The sequence below is a fragment of the Muscardinus avellanarius genome, assembly GCF_963383645.1.
Source record: "Muscardinus avellanarius genome assembly, chromosome: 2".
NCBI classification, from domain to species: domain Eukaryota; kingdom Metazoa; phylum Chordata; class Mammalia; order Rodentia; family Gliridae; genus Muscardinus; species Muscardinus avellanarius.
Genome location: NC_137787.1, coordinates 77,356,184 through 77,381,166, shown reverse-complemented (window position 1 = coordinate 77,381,166; position 24,983 = coordinate 77,356,184). Strand labels below are relative to the sequence as shown.

The 24,983-nt window shown below is 40.4% G+C and overlaps 1 protein-coding gene across 1 annotated transcript in view; it reads right to left on the bottom strand.

Moving 5' to 3' along the window:
• Positions 1-24,983, bottom strand: part of CCDC148 (coiled-coil domain containing 148) — a gene marked incomplete at its 3' end in the record, with an annotated part of 198,850 nt that overhangs the window by 65,565 nt on the left and 108,302 nt on the right. The window lies entirely within an intron of this gene.

Here is a 24,983-nt window from a genome sequence, read left to right as displayed (position 1 = left end):
GGTAGAATGAGAAAAACAGAATTCTATGTGTGCTATTTTTAGGGAACTGAAACCATTACACAGGATTCCCCAGCGTGGAGAGGCAATTGAAGTTAATGGCTATTTGACCGAGACCCATTCTACTGCTCTGCCCTGCCATGTTGTGTCTGGGCCATAGACTGGATCTTCTAGTGGAAGACTGAGTGGTACCTCAGTGGTGAACACCAGCGAGTGACTAGCAGCAGAGGGTCTCTTGTCCCTGGCAGAAGATCACCTCCTGATCCTCACCCCCAGTGTGGCATTTCCTCTTCTGAGAGGAGGATACAAAAAGCTAAATTGATTCCTGACTTACTCTAGCAATATGATCTCTGACTCCTAGGAGAGCCAGAAGAAGCCTCTCAAGCTCTGGGTCCACAGCCACAGAAACTCTCCACAATGGTGACATTGGTTCAAGGCTTAATGACTAATGTGATGCTTAATGATGAACTTGATATAATGTGATATCCATTCCAGAGATGCCTAAGGTTTTAGTTCATGGAAAACAAAGAGAAAGCTGGAAAGTCACAGCACCAGAGACTGTGAGAGAAAGAGTAAATGTGGAAGAAAGAAACACTGACTGGTGAGGTATATTCCAGAGTCCTAACTGGTAAATGCCAGGAATTCCATTAATGCCAAATACAAAAATTTTAACAATGGTTATATTATCTCTATCTGAGGATCACAAGCAATCTTTATTCATTATACTTTCTTCTATTAACTTTTTTTGGATGAGTGTGACTTTCATTATCAGGAGTAAAATAAAGCTACTTCAAAACTAAATTTTTTAAAATAATAAATACTGAAGTATTAAAGAGTATTTTCCTCTAGGTTGTAACATACCAATAATGTTCACTTTCTGCCAGCATTGGCCTTGGAGGAAGTGGTTCTTCTGCATACAGTCTCTTCACCATAATCAAACTAACCCAGGGTGTTGGGCTTTTGAGAATCTCAGAACTATTTATTTCTATTCTTGACTCTGATACCCTCAGCCTTTGCTATAGTATGCCTGCCTGTCTGTCTGTCTCCTTTCTTTCTTTTCTCCCTCCTTCCAATTCTCTCAATCTACTCCTTTCTGCTGGATCCTCTGAAGTCTCTGTGTCATCATCTATCAAATTCTGTATATCTTCACTATTCAGAACATTACTTCCTTGTCTTCTCTTGAGTGAAGGATGCTCATATTCTGATGCCCCATGTGCTATGGGGCTAGAAATTTGAGAGCTTTCTTCATTATTAACTACTATTTTAAGAACACTATGATATCTTTCTCATGTGTAATTCCTTCTACTTTGATGATTATACTATGTAAATATATCTCCCTTTACTTGTCCTTATCACTGGTATGTGTGGACTTCTAAGTTATTCCAAATACTTATCAAGAATTCAGATACTCCAACTCCTTCTACCTTCCTTTGTAACCTCAGCCTCTGTCTTGAATATCCCTTCAACTTGTTATTCTCAGTTCCATGACTTTTCTATTCCAGGGAACCATCTTCTACACTAGGATTCTATTATCTTGAGAACAGTCCCACCTCTGAAATCTTGAATTATAGCAATAGTCTCTGTGACCAGAACTGAACCCCCTTCCCACCATCCTCTGCACTCTGGTTGAATAATACAGTTCCTCTAGTTCAGCTCTCATCACAATGCCTTGCTAATTAGTAAACTTTTTCTCTCTCCCACTAGATTGTAGAAATTGTGATTTATTTATCTTGGTACTCTGAGAGCAACAAAAGTGTCTAGAATATAGCATGTATTTAGTAACCATTTGATTGATGATACAATTGGAGGAACTGGTGCTAAATTTATGGCTTCAATGAAATCTTCAATGACAATCAGAATCCCTTTTTATGAATTTCTGGTCAATGCCTCTCAGTTTCTCACAGTGATATTCCAAAACATACTCATTATGTTAAGTTCTGTACCTGTTTCCACTTCCTTGTTTTTATCAGAGGACACAGAAACTCTAAAGGTACCTTTCTTGATGTCCTGCCTATCAGAGGAAGAAGTGCTCTTCCTTTGTTCAAGATGAATCCCCTATTTGGGCAGCAGTTCCCATTCCTAATTCCATCTTCTCTACAATCTTACTCTGTCATCCATCCCCTCTCTTTCCTCTACCTTCATCTTCTTCATCTTTGCTGCTTCCTTCTCCCCACATAAAATGAAATGCAAATCTCTCCCATTTAAAAAAATAAAAGGACATACTTCAAATGCCAAGACTGCAGTACCACTTCTTTCATTGTTCCTCTACAGCCAAGCATTGTAGAATACTTGCTATTCTCCAATTTTGTATCTTCTATTTTATTCTTCACCCATGGCATTCTTACCTCTGCCTTCCAGCCCATATTTATTGCCTTGACCAGTGACTTCCAGAGGATCAAATAAAAAAGTCCTTATTTTACTTGATATTTCTGTATACTTTATTCTATTAACCCTTATCTATAGTCTTAAAAAAACTATTGACTTTGGCATCCATTTATTCAACAAATATTTATCAAGAACATGCTCAAAGCCAGATACAGTACTATGCAGTAGGATATGGTACTTAAAGAGAGATAAGGCCTGCACTTCAAGCAACTTGAACTTTATAGAAAGAGGGACAGGCAATAAACAAGTAAATGAATGAACAGGATATTGTACATTATGTTAACTCCTAAGAAGGAACTAAGGAGGGTGATAACTCTGAGTAATTTGGGTAGTATTATTAGAAAGCAAATTTTATTTATTTATTTAGTTATTTATTTATTTGGTGGTACTGGGGGTGGAACCCAGAGACTTTCTACCTCCATGCTATACTCCCAGACCTATTTTATATTTTATTTGGAAACAGGTTCTCACTAAGTTCCTGAGAGCTTCACTAAGTAGCTGCGGCTGGCTTCAAACCTGTGAGATCCTCCTGTCTCAGCCTCCCAAGAGCAGGAATTTCAAGCATGTGCTACCACATGTGTAATCCTAGTACTTGGGAGGGTAGGACAGGAGGATAGCAGGTTCTCCGCCAACCTCAGCTACTTAGGCCCTCTGAGACTAAGTAAGACCCTGTTTCAAAATAAAGAATAAAAATAAATCCTAGGGGTGTAGCTTGGCAGTATAATGCCCCCTGGATTAAATCCCCAACACTGTGGAATAAAATAAAATGCCTTCAATTCATAGTTGGATGAAAATCTGAAAGACAAGTAAAATAGACACAGGGAGTGATGAAGAGAAATACTACAGAAAGGGAAAGTTGTGTGTGCAACAGCCTGAGGAGGGAAGGACCTTACAGGCTGGGACCTGGGAGGAGACCAGTACAACTAGTGTTAAGTCATGCAATTTAGGACCTGAGGCATGATCTGCTAAGGGACTAGATGATTACACCAGAATTTAGTAACTAAAACAAGGAAAAGTCAGTGAAGAGTCTAGAGCAAGGAGTGACACTTAAAAAGATAGCTTTAGCTATTAAAGTGGAGGATGGATAATAGAGGAGCTAAGGAGAAATAAAAAGACCAGGGAGAAGGATAAGGCAAAGATGGTCACTTGGAATTGAAAATGGTCAAAATGTTCAGATTTGAGATGTGCTTGTGGGTGGAATCAGAGTACTCATTGAGATATTAGATGAATATGGAGATTGGAGGAAAGAGGAATCGATAGTGATTCTAAGGTTTTTGCTTGAGCAACTGGTTGGATGATTGTGTTAATAACTAAGATGAGCCAGGCATGGTGGTATATGCTTGTCATCCCCGTACTTGGGAGGCTAAGACAGGAGGATCACAGGTTTGAAGACAGCCTCAACAAGTAGTAAGACTCTCATCAACCTAGTGAGACTCTATTTCAAAATAAAATAAAAAGCCAGGTGTGGTGGCTCATATTTGTAATTCCAGCATTTGGGAGGCTTAGACAAGAGGATTGTGGTTCGCGGACAGCCTCAGCTACTTAGTGAGGCCTTTTTAAACTCAGTGGGACCATATTTCAAAATAAAGAATAAAAAAATAGGGCTGAGGCTATAACTCGGAGGTAGGATGCCCTTGGGTTTCAACCCCAGTACTGCAATAAATAAATAAATAAATAAAATAGATATGGGGGTATAGTTCAGACATAGAATGCCCTTGGGTTTCAACTCCAGTACTGCAATCAATCAATCAATCAATCAATCAATCAATAAAATAGATATGGGGGTATAGTTCAGAGGTAGAATGCCCTTGGGTTCAATTCCCAATACCAAACAAACAAATAAACAAAGAGAATAACAGGTTTGGAAAAGGAAGATACCCAAGAGCTCAGTTCTAAACATACAATGTTTGATGTGCCTATAACAGATCTTAGTAGAGATGCCAAATAAACATATGGAAGTATAAATGCTTGTCTCACAGGGAGAATTCAGTGCTGGGGGCCTAAAGTAAAGAGCTACTTAAAGTGGTATTTGATGCAACAGGACTAGACAGATTTCTAGGATGAGACTGTAAATAAAAGAAGGGAGCCAAGCACTTTCATGCTTATCTGCTTTTTGCATAGCTCTCTCTACTAGAATGTTTTTACTTCCCTTCTCCACCTATCAGTCTTACTCTGTCTCCTTTTCCATGTTTTCTGTTTTTGTCCACCTCCTCCATGAAGCTTCCTGAGTCCCCCAGGGAAAACATCAACTTTATTCTTGGCCCACCAGTGATACTTTGCTTATGATTTATTACACTCCTTTCTGGTCCTGCCGGGAATTCCTAGATATTTTTTCCCCCTGGATTGTTCTCAATATGTTTGGTCATTTACCACATGCCTAGAATATTATCTTGCTCATTGCCTGGTAAATTCCCACTGTTCAGCCTTTAAGGCTCAATTTTAGTACTGTCTGCCAAGCCTCTCTTCCTCTCCTTTTCCTCCAGACTTAGCTAGGTATATAGTACCCTCTAAGGCACTATTTATGTTTTCTTAGTATAGTATTTCCAATATTGTTCTGCATTATTTATCATTGTATCCCTAGTGTCTTGTATCATTTCTGACACATAACAAGGTTTAATGGATCATTGTTAGGTGAGTGGAAGCTTCTTCTGGTCTCTAGTTCAACAATAACAAAGTCGTGGATGGGAAGCAGGGCAGCACTTTTATTTGCAGGATAGTAAAAGCTGAACTAAGCACTTCCCTAAGGACAGTTCCATTCACTTCTCATCAATTAATAGGAGCAAGTAGTATGGATCAAGAATTAAGCCTCAAATTAGTAAAGACGAAGGGTGTTTAACCCTTTGGGATATCTATTGAGACACATTCTAAATGCACTGATACTTAGACTTTTTGAGTAATCCTTAAAATATTGCAGTGATAGGTGTTCAGAAAAGTAGTATGAGTGATAACAGTTGAATTTGAACCTGACTTCTTGACTTCTGCAAAACAAGCTCTCAAAATAAAATACAAATAAACAAAAAAAGGCCTAATTATCTCCCATCTTCTCTAATTGCTTATGATTTGTATTAGATGCAAGATGCTCTTTTTTATAGTCCTACTTTTTCATTTTAGTAAAGTTAAGCCAGTAGAAATATAAACACATTTTGTAGACTTATGTGTCAAAATAATGTTACAAAATTTTTCTGGAGGGTTTAATATTATTTTTATATCAGACCTTACTTTTGTAATCTTCAAAACAATTTGTTTCTTATTTTAAAATTCCACTAGCAAGCATGATGTTCATGGTACAAGAGTATATCAAAGTTTAACTCTGAAAAAGTTAGATTAACATTATGTAACCATTAAATTCAGCATGAAATAAGAATTTCTTGTTTACACATAAGAATCAGAGCATTAGACTAGGAAAAGAGGTGGCTTCTAATTTCAAGCTATCTCTTGAGATAGTAAATTACTTCTGTACATTGTTCTCTCCTGAGCTCTAATAACTTTTTCAGCAGGAGGTCATAATACTTAACCAGATACACAAAAAATATGAACTATGAAACTTAAAATATCTAGTTCTAGTCCCCATAAACTACTAAGAAAAAGTATATTTCTGTTCCATTTATTAAGTTCTAATTTACTTAACTAGTTCCTTGCAACTTACACATCTCCTTTCTACTTTTGACAATGAATATGCAACACCACACAAATACCATTCTTACATATAAACATAAATAAATAGTACATCTTAATAAAAATATGCATTTCTTGAACTTTACATTTTTCCAGTGGGGCATGGGGGCACGCACTTGTAATCCCAGTACTTGGGAGGCTGAGACAAGAGAATCGCAGAATCATGGCCAGCCTCAGCTATTTAGTGAGGCCCTCCACAACTTAGTGGGACCCTGTTTCAAAATAAATAATAAAAAATAGGGCTTGTAATGTAGCTTAGAGGTTGACTGCCCCTGGGTTCAATCCCTAGTACCACAAAAAATATCCATTCATTTTATTAAGAAGAGTGAAGCAGGAAAAAGTTCAAATAATTCTATGACAATATATGAGATCTTACTGCCAATCTCACTGTCTAGTGTGGAGAGGGAAAAAAAGAGAGTGGGGTGAAATATGGAGAGAAATACACAAAGACCTGTGTGCCTGTATGTTTTAAGTACATTGAACCTCACTGTGATGTATAATTTCAATGCCCTAATAAAATAATTATTAAAAAGAACAGTGATGGTATCTGCATTACATAAAAATCACCAACAATTGAAGTATGATACCTGATTTTACATCACCCACTTAACAATAACCTATATTTTGCCATATAATTTTCAGCACACTTGTGGGAACTCCTAAGAAGGTAAAGAACACACTTACAGTAGTACTTATTCATATCTAGTATACATCTTGTAGAACAGAGGTATAAGACACATTTGATAAACTTGCCAATAAAAAAAGAGTATAAAAATGTAGCATTGAACAAAATTCCTTTCTTAGTTCATTTAAATCCCTAAGCACCTGAATAGATGGTAACAATTCAACTTTCCAGTCAATGAGGCATTTTATTTAGTTATGTGGGGTTGTGTAGGCATTGAGGACCAACAGAGGATGGAGACCTGGATCTCCTGCTAGTTAAGTGACTCATTAAAGCCATAATCAAGGCCAGGCATACTTGCAACTCCAGTACTTGTGAGACTGAGACTGGAGGATCTCAATTCGTGGACAGCCTCAGCTACTCAGTGAGGCCCTCCACAACTTAGTGAGACCCTGTTTCAAAATAAAGAATAAAAAATAGGGCAGGGGATGTAGCTTGGAGGTCGAATGCCCCTGGGTTCTATCCCCAGAACCTCATTTAAAAAGCCATAATCAAGCTAGTCTGTGATGGAGGTGGACACTTACTCCCACCCTCCAGACCTCTCAGGCAGTGTTACCTGGCATAGCAATCTCTGTGTGCCTCAACATATGACTGGCTTAAGTTTTTGAATAAAATTTTGGCTGCAATAGAATTTCTTTAGAGTATTCATTATGCAGAGGTAGAAAAACTCTCTACAAAGGCAAAAAACCGAAGCCAAATATTAGGCTTACAAAATAGAAAGTCAGTTTTATCACCATCCTGCCCATGAAATTAATGAATCTCTTTTCAGTCCACAATTTAGACTCTTAGTTCAGCCACTCATTAGTACTGTAAACTTGAAAATTTTAGCCAATAATCTCGAGGCTAATAAATAAGCTAATCCATAGTGGATAGATGGTAATAATTCAACTTTCCATAGCTAATCTATCGTGGATTAGCTTATTATTGTCATACTACATCTGAAATTGTCACACTACATCTGTGAAAGAAATAAGAGGATGAAAATAAGCAAAATCCTTAGGAATTAAGAAATAAGTTTTTTAAGGACTAACAAGCAAAGACATATACAAAGATTTATATGTTCATCCTAGTCTTGAAAGAGTGAAAAATTGAAAACAATCTCACTACCTTAAAATATAAGATTAGTGAAATGTACTATTCTGATAAAATACTATGCAACCAATAAAAGTATATGTAGGAAAAATGGGAAACATTAAAATATATTAATAAGTGGGGAAAATTAGGTTAAAATAATAGACCTGCATGTGCACAAAAAAGAATATAAGGTCACTGTTAATTTCTTTAGGTGGTGGTTTGGGGTTTGGGGTGATTTTTATACACTTGTTTGTATTTTCTAAACTACCTACAAAGGATATAATATAATTACAAAAGTATGGGATTATTTTAAAATCTGGCCAAGAAAGTCAATATTTATAAGGTGCATAAAAAGGGACATGAATATTATTCCTTCTTAAAGTTTTCCCGCTCCATCCCCATACAAATGACAATAGCACTATACACATCTCTACCTAACATTCACTTTATATCACCTTGCATGCAGCATTGCTTCCACTTTCTGTAAAAACCCTTCCTAGAACCATGATTTAATTTTATGAAAATATAATATCACATGAGACTTGACTTAGACTCTTCTGTTCAAAATCCATCTATTACGTAGGTTGCATCTTTCCCTCCAATACATGCCTCCAGCTCCTGATGTGCTGATATGTTATCTATCATTAGTAAGAGTCAACTGCTTTTCTTTAACTTTAACCATGTTCAATTTTGACATCCTTCTTGGTTTGCTGATGTAACTATATTCCCATTTCCTTAATGTCTTGTCTCTCATTCTTTCACTGATTTTCTATTTTAGTGGTTTCTAATAAGAAACAGATGGCACAATCAAAATTAGGACAAACTGAGAAAAATGTAATGATGGAATAATTGAAGGAGGAGGTTTGGAATGTAAGGCAACCAAAAGGGGCCATGCAGCACTGAGCTGCTTTATTACCTGTAGACCACAAACAGAGCAGGCTCAGGAGGGAAGAGGAAGGACCACCCAACGGGAGCTCGGACCTCTGGTGGAAGACACAGCTGGTCAGCACAGCCCTTTCAGGGCCAAGAAAGAGCTGGGGGAACAACTCTCGCCCTCATTCTCCTCCTTCACCCTGACCTCCTGTGATCCTCTTTGGCTGAACCCAACGAGAATCCAGAGGCCAAGGGAGATACAGCTCTGGGCCACAGAGCTGCGTGAAGGATGGATACGACTCAAGGAGAAGCTATTCAGCACAATAGTATTAGTGCCTTATTATAAATTGTTTGGAAGTAGTTGATGCCTATATGCATAAATAAACAACATTGATTCATTTTAGGCAGTGTTCATGTTAGTCACTCATGTGAGCCTTTTCCACAGCAAAGCTGCCTACTCACATTAGCAATAAGCTATTTTCTGCTGTGATGCAGTTCTATGTCCTTATAACAGGATGAGCCAAAAAAGTATTCTGGGGGTAAACACATTACTTATCTCCCTCTTAATTGAAATGCCAGGTGGATTAAAAAATAACTGTCATGTCTTCTTTAGGAGGAACATCTATTTTCAAGATGGGCATTGAAATGTTACATAATGATCATGTCATACATTGATATTTGCTGAAATGAATTTGCTTGTAATCTTGTTTAATTTCTTTCTTTTCACTATTCATTAGGAAGGGAGAATATATATTAAGGATATTGTATTTCAAAACCTGAAGTGTCAGGGAGAGTGAAAAGTGAAAACTAATTAAACCTCAGACTCAGTCAATCATAATTCTTAGAGCTGAGGTGATTTTTGTGGTCATTTAATCCAAACACTTCATTTTACAACTAAGGAGGCAAAATCTCACAGAGCTTACATAACTTGCCCAAGGTCATCCATCTCGTCAGTGCTTCCTAGTTTGGTGTATCTTTTTCTATGCCTAAACATCAAAGCTGAATGTTGTGTATAACTTAGTACAACGGACTCCTTAAACTCAGTCATGCTATTGTTTTCAGTGCCTTGTACCAGGCATTGGAAATAAAGAAATGAAAAAAGAGACAAATTCCCTTTCCTAATGGGCCTTGTGTTAGAAGTGAAGACAGGATCAATAAATAAATGGATGTCAGGAAGTGATAAATGCTAAGGAAAAATAATGTAGGATCATCAATTATGACAGTGAAGGAGAGTGCACCTTTAAGTTAGCCCATCAAGGATGTTCTCAAAAGACAACATCTACCTGGAACACTGAATGGAGTACAAGAGTTTCTTATGCAGACATATGTAGAGGAGCGCTCCAGACAGAGAGGAGAGCCAGTGGAAAGGTTCAAGTTTTGAAAAAGTGCGGGTGTGCTCACAGGGAGGAAGTGCTCACGGGGAGGAAGTGTGGGTGTGCTCATGGGGAGGAAGTGCTCATGGGGAGGAAGTGCTCACGGGGAGGAAGTGTGGGTGTGCTCATGGGGAGGAAGTGCTCACGGGGAGGAAGTGTGGGTGTGCTCATGGGGAGGAAGCAGGCAGCTGTGGCTGGAGCAGAAGAGTCAGGGCAGAAAGTAGTAGGACATGAAATCCAAGATTGACTCCTATAGCTCAGGGAGGGAGATTATGCAGGGCCTCTATGCCAATGTTAGGACTTGGGATTTTATTTCAAGTAAGATGGGAAGCCACTGATATGTTTTCAGCAGAGGTGTGACATGATCTGAAGAGAGTTTTAGAAAGTCTGGCTTCTGTGTAAAACACAGATTTGAGGAGGAGAGTAGGAATGGAAAGGCAGAGGCAGAGAAGTGATTAGGAGAGTAGGAGGCTATTATATTAGGCCATGTTACATGTATATGTATATGTATATGTATATGTATATGTATATGTATATGTATACATATATGTTGGTGCTGCGGATTGAACCCAGGGGCATTCTACCTCCAAGCTATACTCTAGCCCTAATTTAATTTTTTTATTTTTCTGATTACCTCCTAAGTTTCTAAGGCTGTCTGCAAACTTGAGATTCCCCTTCCATAGCCTCCCAAGTACTGTGATTACAGCATGCACTGCCACACCCAGCCTAATTACATTTTGTGCTTTTATTGGCACATTATAGTCTCACATCATAATATAAATCATGTTGACAGTGACATACATGTACACATTACTTGGTGCCCCCCTGCTTGCCTCCCCATTTTCCTTCCTCCCAATACAGAGTACCCAGATTGACATTGGTATTTTCACATGTATACACACAGTCAATGGTAATATTCCTATCAATGAACCTCAATCTTCCTCCTTCCCTTCCCTTAGATCTTCTCCCTGGCTCCACTGAGGTTTCTCCTCCATGATTACATTTTAAAGCTAGAGCCCTCTGCACATGCCAACACATGTGACAGGGAAAAATAAGAATCAAAGATGATGCCCAGACTTTTGGGTTGAGCACAGGGAGAAGAGATTCCTATTTATTGAGTAAAGAAAGGAAGGGAAGAAATAGGCTTGGAGGGAAAGGCAAAACTATAGTTGGGCACACTAGATATGAGACAGTTGAGTATGTGAGTTGGGTTTCAAGGCAGAAGTGCAGGCCACACATATTAATTGGTACTAGTCAGTATACAAATGAAACATAGCTATATCATATTATCTGGAACTATCTAGAGAGTAAACACACTTAGAAGACTGAGAACCCAAGCCATTTATTACATGAATGATGAGGAAGATCCATCCTTGTATCTTCTTAGTAAATATGGATGGAGCTGGGCATGGTGGTGCACCCTTGTAATCCCTGCACTTGGGAGGTGGAGACAGGAGGATCATGCAGGTTCGTAGTCAGTCACACTGGCTTAAGAGACCCTGTTTCCAAATAAAAATATAAAATAGGTCAGGGAGTGTAGCCCGGAGGCAGAAGGGGTTCCAGGAACCCCAGTACCACCAAAAAAAAGAAGAAGGAGAAGGAGAAGGAGAAGGAGGAAGAAGGAAGAAGGAAGGAGAAGAAGGAGAAGGAGAAGAAAAAGAAGAAGGAGAAGAAGAAGAAGAAGAAGAAGAAGAAGAAGAAGAAGAAGAAGAAGAAGAAGAAGAAGAAGAAGACCATTGAAACAGAAGCACATTGAAAGAATGGCTTCCTAGAAACCAAGGATATCAAATTTTCCAAGGATAAGGAAGTGATCAATTTTATTATAGTGGTTCAAGTAAGATAAGGACTAAGAATTTATCACTGAAATTAGCCTCTGGAATATGAAGGTCCATGGTGGCCTTGACAAGTGCAAGCATTGCTGGAATAGAAGGACAAACTGGCTCAAGAGAGCAGAGGAGTGAAAAACTAATGTTTATAGCACTAATTATTAGGGAGTTACAAGTAAAATTCACCATGGGGTATCTCTTTATTCTAGTTAACATGGTTATTGTCAAAAGGACAATGGCAACAAGTACTGGCAAAGATGTAGAGAAAAATGAACCTTGCACACTGTGAGTGGGACTGTAAATCAGGACAGCCATTATGGAGAATACTATGAAGGGTCCTCCAAAAGAACTACCGTTTGATCCCACCACCTCACTGCTGGGATGCTCCCCCAAATACTGGAATCAGTATGTTGAGAGATATCTGCAGTTCCATGTTTATGGAAGCATTGTTCACATTAATGGATAAATGGAAACCACCTAAGAATAGATAAAGAAAATATGGCAGGTTTACACAATGGAATACTACTGTTCAGCCAGAGAAAGAAATGAATCCTGTCATGTGTGACAACATAGATAGAACTAGATGTCATAAGAGTAAGTGAAATAAAACAGTCAGGGAAACACAAGTATACATGACCTCACTCATGAAAAAAGCTAGAAATGATGATCCTGTAGAACAGAGGTTGCCTGAGGCTCGACAGTGGAAGGTTGGTCAACAAGTACAGAGTTATATAGGGCTAGGACGTTCTGGTGCACGGTTGCATGGTACCGTAATGACAGATAACACCAATATATTATATGCATTTTAAATTTTTAAAAGATTTTCAATGTTTTTACTGCAAAGAAATGCTAAACATTTTCCAAAGAGATAAATGTGTTTACTATGATTAGAACATTATACAGCCTATACATGTATTGAAACATCACATGCTACTCTAGAAATAGGTAACAATTTCTATGTGTCCATTAAAGAAAAGATAATCTTTAAAAAAAGAGAATGAAAGGGGAGAGGTTGGAAACATTGTTTAATCTATGAAATGAGGGCTTCTGGAAAGGGTGTGGGATTTTAAGAAAGTATTTTTTAGATGGAAGGAATAATGGCATATTTATTAAAAGGTATAGAAGGAAGGAGAGATGAGAAAGAGATTAGGATGACCTTGTATGGGAGCAAGGAGAAAGAATGCAGTGCACAAATGAAGAGGCTGGCTGAGATAGGAGCACAGACACTTCAACACTGCAAAATGAGGGAAGGAGGGGTAGATTCAGACAGGTTGATTGATTTGGTAATGGAAGCTTGTGGAAAATTCTAATTGTGAAAATGATGCTGATAGGTAAAAACCACATCAAAATCACTAATATTTTCTTCAGTCTGCTTAACAAAAGAATAGTATCAAGGAAGCAATGAAGAAGGTATTTTTTCTGTTCATAACATAATCTTATTATAATGATCTGATTTCTTGTAAAGTGCTTTACCACAGTGGCTCATTAACTCAGAGCAATCCTGAGAGAATACTAAGAAGAGTAAGGAGACAGACATAGTGAGCTATGTGCACCTTTAGAATATAAAAAAAAGCCTACTAGTAAGCAGGCAGGTGTGATTAAAGACTTTAAAAATTATCAGTTAGCCGGGCGTGGTGGCGCACGCTTGTAATCCCCGCGCTTGGGAGGCAGAGACAGGAGGATCGCGAAGGTTCGAAGCCAGCCGCGCGCGCTGGCTTAGGAGACCCTGTTTCCAAATAAAAAAGTATAAAAAATAGGTCTGGGAGTGTAGCCCGGAGGTAGAAGGGCTTCCAGGAACCCCAGTACCACCAATAAATAAATAAATAAATAAAAAATAAATAAATAAATAAAAATTATCAGTTACCTATCCATTGCACTGTTCTGAGAAACCAAGACAGGACTGAAGCCATGAAAATGGCCCTGAAATAAAGAGTTTGAAATTAAGATTTCTCAGAATTAATCACAAAATTAACAGCAAACAGCAATCACAGTGATAGGCAGCAGAGCACAGTGTTTTAGATAATAAACTATGGGGACAGAATACCTGAGTTCAAATCCTAACTGCTCCATGTAATGGTTATGTGACTTTGGGAAAGTTTTGTAACATCTATATGTCTCAGTTTCTTCATTTACAAAACAAGGATCCAATTATTACCCACCCCTGGGGGTTGTTAAGAAGATTAGATGTACATAGAGCGTGCCTTGCACGTAGAGAACACTGTTTAGGTGTCTGTTAATTATATCAAATGACAACGAATAATCAAGATCTAGCCTGGAAATAAAGCAAAAATTAACACCTGGAGTTGATTTTTAAGTTTCTTCCTCTAAAATTGTGTACTGGGAAATCTTTGGCAGAAAAACAAATACATCTGCCTCTTTAATCATCCAGGCTTCTTCTCCTCCCCCTCCACAGCCTCATCTGACATTTTCTTAAAATTGTGCCCTAACAAAATTTAGGAAGAGCCATCAAGTTTTACCCTTTTTAAAAACAAGTTTTAGTAGATGTTTCAACTTCCAAAAGACAGGTGGAGCCAGGCAAGCTGGCTTCTTGGGTTTTCATTCTGCCAGCTTTGGGTCATCATCCTACTTTTTCTGTCATCTTCTGACTTAATAAGAGTTGACTCTACATTCAGTCTCATGCAAGAAAGTTATAATCAGTTAACTTAATAAGCTTACCTTGATTTTTATTTATAAATTTTAATAATAAAGGAAGGCTATGAACACTTTCAAATTAGATGCTTCTTGGTTGATTTTCTGGATAATTGAATCTCCCATTCTACAGTAACTTCTTTATTATTTAGAGGACTGATATTAAGTTTTCAGAATATAAGGTTTGAATCCTCAGTTTATTTTGAGTTCTGACTATATAAAATAAAAACCATCTCCTTCTTCTTTTTTCTTGTGGTACTGGGGATTAAACCCAGGGGTGCTCTACCTCCAATCTACACCTCTGGTTCTTTTTGGTTTTTGTTTTGAAACAAGGTCTCTATGCATATTTTTGACTGTATAAATACAACAGCCAAATGTTACTCTATTCTGCACTACTTTAAGTGAATACTCTTTGAAAAAAATATTTGTTCATGATGTACATTAACAAACATATCAAAGTCAATCATTAAGCCAAACATGAGAAGGAGGGAGGGGGAGAGAAATGGGTAAGGTCTAATTGGGAGATGTGTGCATGTATGCATCCACCATTTTGTTATCCATTAAGATGTATGACTACAATGCACCAATAAAAAGTTAAAAAAAGAAAAAAAATTGTTATCTAAGGAAGACAGCTAAGCTTTCTCTCTCTCTCTCTCTCTCTCTCTCTCTCTCTCTCTCTCTCTCTCTCTGTCTGTCTGTTTGTCTTACTCAAAAACGCAAGTTTTTGTTTGAAATTTTAACAAAAATGAATATAACAAGATAGGCTGGCAACAAAATATTTGTGTTACATATTGGGCATTTTTATTTTAAAGTATGACTACTCTTTCTCTTTTTCTTTGCCAAATCTCAGTTCCATTGCAGGAAGGGCTGGATTGGGTAGGTGCTGGTCTGAAAGTGACACTCTCACAGAGACAGAGATATACAGATCTAGTCCAACCTTTTTCTGCTGAAGCCCACAAAGGTAAAAATTATTTCTCAAAACCACATCATCAGTGCTGGGCATGGTGGCGCATGCTTGAAATCCCTGCGGTAGGGAGGCGGAGACAGGAGGATGGTGCAGGTTCGAAGCCAGCCTTGCTGGCTTAAGAGACCCTGTTTCCAAAAAATATATATATAAAATAGGTCTGGGAGTGTAGTCCAGAGGTAGAAGGCCCCTGGGCTCCATCCCCAGTACCACCAAAAAAAAAAGAAAAAAAAACAATCAGTGACAGAAACAGTATTAAAACCTGGGTCCACAGACTGTCCCATGTGTATGCCTCTGACAGAACCAGGGAACTAAGGCCTGCCACTCACAGGCACCACAACGACACCAAGGACACCATGCCTTCCCCCAAGTTACTCCAACAAGGCTGGGGAGGGCACAAGGCATACACAGAGACATGGGTCTTTCACACTCCCTCCCGTCATCTAGGGCTAGGATGTAAATGAGTGATTCTTTCTGTAAAGACATCTGAGTGAGCTGTCCCTTACAGAATCTCTGCTAGCAGACTAAGGATGAAGGAGACAAGAGGGGCAGGTGGAGAGGGAAGAGTGAGACCAAGTCTAATTTTTGTCACCATCACTAGCTGTGTGCAAGGGTGTTACTATTTCACAGGGTTTTGTGTTTTGTTTTTTTTTTTTTTTTGTCTTTATTAGTGAATGTTAAACAGCTTTTCCAGGAGACTGGGGGAGACGTGTCTTAGTGGAGAGGGGTTTAAAGTACACCGTGACTTATTGAGATATTTTGTAAAGACTATAGTTAATTATATTTTCCAACAAAAACATATTTTGGAAAACCATATTCTGTCAATTAAAATGCATTTATGTTAGAAAAAGAAAAGAAAAGGAAGAAACAGGGTCTCACTAGGTTGCCAAGAGTCTCACTAGGTTACTGAGGCTAAACTCAAATCTGCAATCCTTCCAAGTACTCAGACTTCCACATACTGAGATACAGGCATCCACCACACCTGGCTCTATCTATCTATCTATCTATCTATCTATCTATCTATCGCCTATCTTTCTCCTCTTTACCATTATAATATCATCATAACTTATCCATTAGGGTTTTCTAGTTCTCCTATTTGGGGTATTTCATCAGATTTCCAAATAAAAAGACTAATAATTAAAATAAAAACATTGAGCTGGGGTGTGGTCAGTGATAGAGCACTTGCCAAAAATGCAGGAGGCCATGGATTCCATTCCAACACCACACACACACACACACACACACACACACACACACACACACAAGATGAAAAGGAAAATATTATATCCCCTCAAATTTTGCAAGATCACATTTCTGGGAGCTAATTATAGAGAAAAATACCAGACAAAGGGATGAAGTAGTTCAACAGCTTGGCCATCAGCCCAGTGAGGAAACTCCAGCTCTAGTGGCAGCTGGCTGCTTTGCAAAGAGGATGTTTGCCATGGAGAATTTGAGTGAGACTGTAGAGAGATCAAGCTGGTGTTCAGAGGGGGCAAAGACATGTCTCCAGGCTCCAAGAATCTATGGGTATTCTTATATTCCCTACTCTCAGTTTTATGAAAATGAAAAAAATGTGTTGTAAGCCAATTTTAAATCACCTGAACATGACTGTATTACTAAATGCTACCATAGTGTTTTTGTCTGTGTTCACTTTCAGTACATAAACTGACAATATTTACATTTGAAGTCATTTTAGTCTAACTAGGATCCAGTTAGATATCTCTCTTCTCTCTCTCTCTCTCTCTCTCTCTCTCTCTCTCTCTCTCTCTCTCTCACACACACACACACACACACACTCACACACCCCTTTAAAAGGAGCCTCCATGTTTTATGTTACACAGGTTGGGAAGGAGTGTCATGAGGGAAATAAACCTGAAAGAAATAGGGGAACTGGGCCAGGATGAGGAAGTACCCCCTCCTAAGGGCTGCTTTTCCCAGAGAGTACTCTGATTCCTAAAGGTTCTTTTTCCCACTACCTAAAGCCCTACAATCCGTGTATCATCTCCCTCCTGAACAGCAGAGCACTCAATGGAGATGAAAGGTAATCAGTCACAGGCATTTGAAGGAAATTTCAGAGGACAGTTCCATATCCTGCAGTTCCTGCGGTGCACAAATGCATGCGATGGCAATTAAAGGCCTAAACGAAAAGAGGAAAATTAATAGAGTTGATGAGCCCTTCTGGAACCAGTCAGGGCAGAAAGTCTGTACTCCAAGGCCTGAACTTTGATTAACTATGGCAAAACTAATAACTTCTATTAGCATAAGGGCATTCACACTAGGAAGCAATCAGACCTGCAGAGGCCAGTGTGAGGATACATGTCCAAAATAGGGTATGGTTTGATGATGCAGGACAGGAAATATGAGATGAGGAGATCCAGGCAGTAATGAGAATAAAGGTATTCTCCTAATTGCCCCGAGCTAAGGACTTTGTGCATTCATCCTGAAAAGGGCAAGAAGCTAACCTTAAAACCATATTCTAGTTCTATGTATATGTATAGTACATATCCATGTGTATATGTACATATATGTACACATGTGTATTTAGTTTGCTATATGTAATGATGTTCAAGTTAATCAACTGCAAACTATATAATCTACTCTATTTTGTATTTTAATTTTTCCCTATTAACTCTTTTGTTGTACTTATAAATTTGAAACTAAAAGAAACCTTTCTGAATTATTGTTAAGAACTTCCATTGATCTATGAATTGCATATTATCTTCATCATAGAGCAGGTAAACACATCCCTTTTAAAGTGTATCCAAAGAAGGGCAACTTGAGAGTACGCTCTTAAAACTGTCTGAGGTATAGAGAACAGACTAGGTATAATATTTATCACATTAAAAGCGTGTTTTAATCACATTTGATAATGAGATAAACATTTATCACATTAAAAACATGCTTATTCAATAGGTAAATAAATGAGCAAATGAATGCCACCTAGAACGAGAGGATATACTAATGAATCGATGATCATTTGGTTCAAAGTGTAAGTAATATTTTTCAATTTTTTTTTTTTTGGTGGTACTGGGGTTCCTGGAAACCCTTCTTCCTTCAGGCTACACTCACAGACCTATTTTTTATATTTTTTTATTTGGAAACAGGGTCTCTTAAGCCAGCGAGGCTGGGTTCGGACCTGCGCTATCCTCCTGTCTCTGCCTCCCAAGCTCGGGGATTACAAGCGTGCGTCACCACGCCCGGCTAGTAATCCTGTTTTAATTAGAAATTTTTATCTTACTGGAACTTTCAAAGACTTGTACAATCACTAGTGTTAGAGTTCTGTCACTTAAGAGACATTCTCCTGCCAACTAAGAGTAACTAGGCAAAAATAAATAAATAAATAAATAAATAAATAAATAAATAAATGTGTTTCATGTTTTTTTGGGGAAAAATGTATGTTCATGACCTTAGTTTCTGAAACACCTTTAAAAGCATTGCCTCTAATTATTATTATCTTTATTCTCATTTCTATCTGTATTATTTGGTTCTCCTGAATGGTAGTAGAGGCTTGCAGATGAGTAGTTTTATCAGCCTTCTTCCTGTCAGTAAAATTATAGGGGTCCACTGGCCTCCTTTCATATTATATTTTATTTTATGCCCTATTCTCAAAGATCCCATGGGCCTTCTGTGGATTTTTCTTTTTTTAAAAAATTATGTACCAGGAATTGAACCCAGGGCATTTTACCTCCAAACTACACTGCCAGACCTTTTCATTATTTTATTTTTTTAAATTTATTTTTATTGGTGCATTGTAATCATATATCACATTGGAATACAAGACTTGAGAGGATATACAATCACACATCATCCAATTAGCCCTCATCCAGCCACCATCCCATTCCCTCCCCCTCCCTCGATCCCATGCTTATTTGGTGATTAACTTTGAAACATTTGTTTATGTACCTCCTGCATTTTAAAGAGGCTCCATCCTCCCCTATTCCATACCCTCTGATTGGTCACCTTTATTACTTCACTATAGGGCCCTTTCTATAGCTCGACCTCTTCCTGTTGCCCCTTTCCTCCTAGTTATTGCTGATTAGGGGAAGCATCTGGTTTTTATTTTCTGTGATATTTCTCTGTGCATGCCATGTTGCTAGTACCGATCCCACTCTTGACGGTCCAGTAGTGGCCTGGCTACCCGGTGGACTGATCCAGACCTCACTGGCTCAAGCAGCGGCCTTGCCTCATGGGAGGCCCCGATTCTGGTCTCGCTGGCCCCGACACTGGCCTAACCCCTCAGCTGGCTCCAATCCAAGCCTTGGTAGTCCCAGCACCAGCCTACCCTCAAGGCAGGCTCCAATCCAGGCCTCGGAGACATCAGTAGTGGTCTTGCATCACGGCAGGCTCCGATGTCGGCCGCTGACCCCGGCACTGACCTAACCCCTCAGCAGGCTCTGGTCCCGGCCTCGGAGGCCCCAGCACTGGCCTTGCCTCACGGCAGGCTTCGATCCCAGCCTCACTGGCCTCAGCACCAACCTAAACCCTCGGCAGGCTCCGATCCCGAACTCAGAGGCCCCAGCACTGACCTTGCCTCACGGCAGGCTCCGATGCTGGCCGCTGGCCCCAGAATTGGCCTAACCCCTCAGCAGGCTCCGATCCTGGCCTCAGAGGCCCAGCACTGGCCTTGCCTCACGGCAGGCTCCGATGCTGGCCATTGTCCCCGGCACCAGCCTAACCCCTTGGCAGGCTCTTATCCCGGCCTCGGAGGCCCCAGAACCGGTCTTGCCTCACAGCAGGCTCCAATCCCTGCCTCGCCGGCCCCAGCACTGGCCTAACCTCTCAGCAGGCTCCAATCCCGGCCTCGGAGACCCCAATAGCGGCCTTGCCTCACGGCAGGCTCCAATGCTGGCCATTGGCCCCAGCACCAGCCTAACCCCTCAGCAGGCTCTTATCCCGGATTCGGAGGCCCCAGCACTGGCCTTGCCTCATGGCAGGCTCCGATCCCAGCCACGCTGGCCCCAGCACCAGCCTAACCCCTCGGCAGGCTCCGATCCCAGCCTCGCTGGCCTCGGCACTGGCCTAACCCCTTGGCAGGCTCCGATTCCGGCCTCGGAGGCCTCAGTAGTGTCCTTGCCTCACGGAACGCTCTGATGCCGGCTGCTGGCCCTGGCACTGGCCTAACCCCTCAGCAGGCTCTGATCCCAGCCTCTGAGGCCCCAGCACTGGCCTTGCCTCACAGTAAGCTCCAATCCTGGCCTTGCTGGCCCCGGCAACGGCCTAACCCCTTGGCAGGCTCCGATCCCGACCTCGAAGGCCCCAGCACTGGCCTTGCCTCATGGCAGGCTCCAATCCCAGCTTCACTGGCCCCAGCATCGGCCTAACCCCTCGGCAGACTCTGATCCCGGACTTGGAGGCCCCAGTAATGGCCTTGCCTCACGGCAGGCTCCAATGTTGGCCATTGGCCCTGGCACCAGCCTAACCCCTCAGCAGGCTCCAATCCCAGCCTCAGAGGCTCCAGCACCAGCCTTGCCTCACGGCAGGCTCCGATCCCAGCCTTGCTGGCCCCGGCACTGGCCTCACCCCTCGGCAGGCTCCAATCCGAGCACCCTGTTCGCCCAGCCATTTGTCCCCTGTTCTTGAGGGTGCATGGTGGTAGCATTCTGCCTCTGGGGTTGTTACTTCAAAGGTTCCAGGTGTAATGCATCAGATCTCTGCCTCCCCTGAGTACTGACCACTGTCATTGCCACTGCCTCCACCATTTCAAATCTTTCCCAAGCTCTTTTTCCACTCTGAATGTTGTCCAGTGTTCCTAAGCATGCTCGATGGTAGCATTAGACATTTGGTGTAATTTCTCCAAAAAAATAAGGTTGGTAGGCACCAATTTCTGCTTCTCCTAAATACAAGTCTCCACCGCCATCACAGTGACCTCTTTCAACACCGCCTTTCTCCTTGGTCTCTGCTAAACTCTCTCCTTACAGGTGATGTCCAAGATTCTTAACAATGTAGAGAAGAAGCAGTCCTCCTTCACGGGGAATTTTTCCAAAAGTTCCTGTTCATTTGGATAAGTTTTGTCTGCATCTCCAGTATCCTGGCATCCACCTCGGCCTTCTTGACCCCTCTCCGATATTTTTCTTTTTTCTTTTTCTTTTCCTTTTTTTTTAAATAAGAGAAGACAGTATGTGTGGATTGAGGAGGTAGTGGGGTCAGGCACTCAGTAGCACTGTGACCCAGCCCAGTTTCCCCATGGGTCCAGCACGCTCTGCACTACTCCACCTGGGGCCCAGTCTTGCAACCTGGGCCCCGGCTCTTCCAGGGGTCTGGCATGCCCCACCTGACCCCTGCCCGGGGCCCAGGGCCTTGTGTTCAGGCCCCGGTTTCTCCAGGGGTCTGGCATGCTCCACTCAATCCCATCCGGGGCCCAGAGTCCTGCAACCCGGGCCCCAGCTGTTCCGGGGTCCTGCATGCCCTGCCTGACCCCTGCCCGGGACCCAGGGTCTGATGACCGGGCCTGGTTTCTCCAGGGGTCTGGCATACTCCGCGTGGTCCGGTTCAGGGCTCATTATTTTATTTTGAAACAAGTTCTTGTTAAGTTTCTGAGTGCCTCACTAAATTGCCAAGGCTGGTCTCAAAACTGCAGTCTTCCTATCTCAGCCTCTCAAATACTGGGATTATAGGTGTGAGCCATTACACAAGCTCCTTGTGTGGATTTTATGGTAATACACTGTATTAGACAAAAGCTAGAGATACAATCTTTTAAGAATAACCCTTCTCTCTCTTGACCTCCAGTTGAGGTGGCTGAATGACATCCCCTTTAGGCTTTCCATAGGCCTTCTAATTTGAAAAGAGCCACAAAAACACTCTGATTTCTTGGAAGTTCTCTTATATAACAATCCTCTGACTTTTGATTCTTTCAAGGAAATGGTAAAGGACTGTATATTCACACTTTCAGCCTTCTATCTATGCTGTACTGTTGGCAATAATCTCTTAACTCTCGGGTAGGTCTTTTCCCCATTTGGATAGGTTGAGGATGTCCCAAAGTCTTGATTTTTTTTTTAACAGTTCTTCTTTCAATTTATCTCTCTCCTTTCAACTACAAGCAAAAAGAAGCCAGTTGGCACCATCAACACCTTGGCAATCTTAGATCATCACCTACAAAGTTCATGACTTGTGAATTTTTCTTCCACTCAACTTCAGGATCCAACTTCCCCACATTTTCTGTCACTGTATAATACTTTTCTTCCTTTTCCCAGTTTCCAATAATGTTTCCCACTTCTTCCTGAGCCCTCACCAGCCAAGCCCTTAACATTTATATTTCTACTAATCGCCTATTCTAGGTAATCTACTCTTTCACCGTTAACCTCAGAATGATCTGCTCAATAGTGTTCCATCTCTTCCCCACTTCACAATTCCAAAGCCACTTCCACATTTTTAGGTATTTGTTATGGCAACATTTCACTTCCAGATACCAAAATCTGTATTGATTTTTTTAAATATTATCTTATAAAAATTATGACAAATTTGTCAGCTTGAAAAAAATGCTTATTTATTAGCTCAGAGCTCTTAAACTCAGAAATCCAGCACGGTGTAGCTAGGTACCTTGCTCATAATATCACAAGGCTGAATTTTAAAAATTTTGATAAACTAAGTTCTCACTAGTAGAAAAATTTGCTTTCAGGCCCATTTTTGTTTTTGCAAGAATTATGTTCCTATGGTCGTAGAAGGAGTGTACGTTGTGACTTCCCATTTCTTTGCTGGATGAGCTAGAGCCATTTTCAGCTCCCAGAAGCTGCCCACATTTCTTTTCCTATGACTCCCTTAATCTTTTAGCCATCAGTGGCTAGGCATGTCTTTCCTGTGACTCAAATCTCTGACTACCTCCTCTGCAAAGTCAAGCAAAACTCTCTGCTTTAAACATGGCTTTCATCCTCTGTCAGGCCCAAACAGATAATCTCCCTATTTTAAAATCATCTGACTGCTGGGCATGGTGGCACACACTTGTAATCCCCGCACTTGGGAGGCGGAGACAGGAGGATCAGGTAGGTTCGAAGCCAGCCGTGATGACTTAAGAGACCCTGTTTCCAAATAAAAAATATAAAAATAGGTCTGGGAGTGTAGCCCAGAGGTAGAAGGGTTTCCAGGAACCCCAGTACCGCCAAAATAAATAAATAAATAAATAAATAAATAAATAAATAAAATAATCTGTACCATATAATCTAAACTAATCATGGGAATAAAACCCATAGTGTTCACAGCTTTGGTGATTATAAAAGGTATATATGGAGGCAAGAGGAGGGAATTGAAAGACCCATCTTAGAAGCCTGCTTGTTATAGAAGTTATTCTTTGGACCTTTTATTTATTTATTTATTTTGTGGCACTGGGGATTAAACTCAGGGGCATTCGACCTCCAAGCTACACCCTCAGCCCTTTTTAAAATTTTTATTTTGATACAAGGTCTTGCTAGGTTTGTGAGAGTCTTACTATATTTCTGAGGTTGTTCTTGAAACTGCAATCCTGTCTCATCTTCCCAAGTACTGGACTACAGGTATGTGCCACTATGCCTGACTCATTCAATGCTTTAAATTCCCACAATTCTAAAGGAACAAAGTGTAAAGTCTGATATTTTTAAAATTTATATTCTTCCATCCCTACCTTTTTAATTCTTTTATTTTAGATCAATATATTATTAAATTACAAAACACTGCAGGAAAGGTTTCATGATTTCATGATGAATTACCTTCAGATGAACCTACAAATTCCTACCCTGGAAGAATTGCTTTGATCTATATTGAGGGTTTCCTCTGGAGCTCAGGGCTCATAGAATCTTCTGATAAGAAGTGTTTCTCTCTAACTTGCATTCCATTTATGATACCCTATGCCCTTTGCTTTTATACTGTCTCTCCTCTCCTTTGGTTATCTTTAGGGTACATGTAATTCTGGGTATTTTGCCAGATCCAATTGGGAAGTAGGAAGACACTCAAGTGCCAGGGTTCTGCAGAAGCTAAGGTCTTTGGGTACTTAGCAGTATGAACCCTCAAGAGGCTGAAAACTCACAAAATGATAGATTTCTCTCTAGAAACATCTCAGAGGTGAGGCCAAAGTTCACATGCCCAGTGGCAGTATCTCAGCTTACCTGAAAACTGCTCCCTACTCTCAGTTGTATGATGTGGTAGTTTGCTGTGCTGAATCAGAAGTTGGCTAAAATTTGCAGACTGAGGTTCATTAATGGAAACACTACCATCGACTATGTGTTTACATGTGAATATACCAGTGTCCACATGGGTGTTCTGTATTGGGAGGGACAGTAATGGGGAGCTGAGGAGGGCACTAGGTGCTATTTGTATATATGTCATTGTCAACATTATGATGTGAGACTATAATGCACCAATAAAAGCACACACAAAAAATTTGCAGAGAATTTTGAAATAATAGACCAGAAAAGGGATATCTCTTTTGTACATGAGCCTTGCTCAAAATTTCCATTTTTGGAGCAAGGCTGGAACTACCTTTGCCTTGAGTCCCATGGAGCTCTAGACTAGGCATCATG